At 33.2% G+C, this 2,769-nt stretch overlaps 1 non-coding gene across 1 annotated transcript; it reads left to right on the top strand.

Annotated features, from left to right (window-relative positions):
• The first annotated feature begins 547 nt into the window (after window positions 1-547).
• On the top strand, window positions 548-627 carry TRNAL-UAG (transfer RNA leucine (anticodon UAG)). Its single transcript has one exon. It is a non-coding gene; the product is annotated as a tRNA-Leu (tRNA).
• The last annotated feature ends 2,142 nt before the right edge of the window (window positions 628-2,769 follow it).

The following is a 2,769-nucleotide window of genomic DNA, read 5'->3' as shown; positions in this document are numbered from 1 at the left end:
ACAAGCAAACAAATAATAAGATTTTGAAATAATCTGAATTGAACTATCCAAAAGAAATTCCAATTATTTAATATGAATGAATAATTCGGATTAATTAATAAATGTACTTTTATGTGTCGAATTCCTCGGTACAATATTCTTAGAACGAATCCCTCCATTATCATTATATAGAACAAAAGTTTTTGGTATATTGTGTCCTCAGTATTCTTTTCCTATCAAAGAACTTTTTTTTATAATAGAATTCTCATAAAAACGAGGATTCTATTATAAAAAGTAGACTATTCTTGCAATAGGACTTACAACCTCCACCTAATCTTATCCAAAATTCCCATATAAATGGGTTTAGGACTGGTACATCATATTAATAAGAGTGTAAAGGCTTTCATTCTATCAATTTTTCTAAAATACAAAATGCATTTCATTGTAGTTAATGATGAACTTCTAATGATGAACTTCTAATGTTCCTAAATTCTATGGCTTCTCCCAGTCTCGACGATTCACGATAAAATAACTATTATTCTTTTAAGTTAACTATTATTTTAAATTAGCCGCCATGGTGAAATTGGTAGACACGCTGCTCTTAGGAAGCAGTGCTCAAGCATCTCGGTTCGAATCCGAGTGGCGGCATTCTCGAAAAAGAATACAATAAATTAGAAAATGGATTCAATTCGAAATTTCCAATTTTGTAATGGGACCTTATCGTTATGCTATTTGCAACTTTAGAACATATACTAACTCATATCTCTTTCTCAACCATTTCAATTGTGATTACGATTCATTTGATAACCTTATTAGTTCGTGAACTTAGGGGATTACGTGATTCGTCAGAAAAAGGAATGATAGCTACTTTTTTCTCTATAACAGGATTTTTAGTCTCTCGTTGGGTTTCTTCGGGACATTTTCCATTAAGTAATTTATATGAGTCATTGATCTTCCTTTCATGGACTCTGTATATTCTTCATACTATTCCTAAGATACAGAACTCGAAAAATGATTTAAGCACAATAACTACGCCAAGTACTATTTTAACGCAAGGCTTTGCCACGTCGGGTCTTTTAACTGAAATGCATCAATCCACAATACTAGTACCTGCTCTACAATCTCAGTGGTTAATGATGCATGTCAGTATGATGTTACTAAGCTATGCAACTCTTTTGTGTGGATCCTTATTATCCGCCGCTCTTCTAATCATTAGATTTCGAAAGAATTTCGATTTCTTTTCACTAAAGAAAAATGTTTTTCTTAAAACATTTTTCTTTAGTGAGATTGAATATTTATATGCAAAAAGAAGTGCTTTAAAAAACACCTCTTTTCCCGTATTTCCAAATTATTACAAATATCAATTAACTGAGCGTTTGGATTCTTGGAGTTATCGTGTCATTAGTCTAGGGTTTACTCTTTTAACCGTGGGTATTCTTTGTGGAGCAGTATGGGCTAATGAGGCATGGGGATCCTATTGGAATTGGGATCCTAAGGAAACTTGGGCATTTATTACCTGGACCATATTTGCAATATATTTACATAGTAGAAAAAATCCAAATTGGAAGGGTACGAATTCCGCACTTGTAGCTTCGATAGGATTTCTTATAATTTGGATCTGCTATTTTGGTATCAATCTGTTAGGAATAGGTTTACATAGTTACGGTTCATTTACATTACCATCTAAATAATTACATAACATAAAACCTTCGGTTTTTTTCCTTTTTAGTTTGATTTGAGAACCCTTTGAAAAGACGTTCAAGGGGTTCTCAAAAATTCGAGATAGATCTAATTAGACTTTTTTACTTTTTTCTGAATTTTTTATTTTTCCACTCTGGAATATAGAGCGGACTGGTTAAAAAAAGAAAATCCTATTTAGTATAATAATTGGATAATAGAACCTCTACCCTATCAACGGATAGCGAGAGAACCAAATCTGGATAAATACCAATTCCTATTACTGGTAAAAAGATACAGATTAAAAGAAAGAGTTCTCGTGGTCCAGAATCTACAAAATTTTTGTTTGGAACATGAAATAGCTTGTATCCATAGAACATCTGGCGTAACATAGATAATAAATAAATAGGAGTTAATATCATTCCTATTGCCATTACAAAAGTAATTAGCATTTTTGGCATTAACATAAATTTAGGACTAGTAATTAGTCCAAAAAATACTACTAATTCTGCAACAAAACCGCTCATTCCCGGCAAGGCAAGAGAAGCCATTGAAAAGCTACTAAACATGGTAAAAATTTTTGGCATTGGGATAGATATTCCCCCCAGTTCTTCGAGATAAACAAGACGCATTCTATCACAAGCCGTTCCCGCCAAGAAAAAAAGTGTAGCACCGATAAATCCATGAGATAATATTTGTAAAATAGCTCCATTTAGTCCAATGTTGGTTATGGAACCAATTCCTATAATTATGAAACCCATGTGAGATACGGAGGAGTAGGCTATTCTTTTTTTGAAATTTCGTTGACCAAGAGAAGTTGAAGCTGCATAGATTATTTGCACCGCTCCTATTATTACCAACCAAGGGGAAAATAGATAATGAGCATGCGGTAACAATTCCATATTGACCCGAATCAATCCGTATGCTCCCATCTTTAATAGAATTCCGGCTAAAAGCATACATGTACTGTAATGCGCTTCCCCATGGGTATCTGGTAACCACGTATGTAAAGGTATAATCGGCAATTTGACAGCATAAGCAATAAGGAAGCCAAAATACAGTAGTATTTCCAATGTTGTAGGGTATGATTGATTAATCAATCTTTCTAAATCT

The sequence above is a fragment of the Zea mays genome, unplaced genomic scaffold (genome assembly GCF_902167145.1).
Source record: "Zea mays cultivar B73 unplaced genomic scaffold, Zm-B73-REFERENCE-NAM-5.0 scaffold_34, whole genome shotgun sequence".
In the NCBI taxonomy this organism is placed as follows: Eukaryota; Viridiplantae; Streptophyta; class Magnoliopsida; order Poales; family Poaceae; genus Zea; species Zea mays.
The sequence above is the reverse complement of the archived record's forward strand: the minus strand, read 5'-3'. Positions and strand labels throughout refer to the sequence as shown.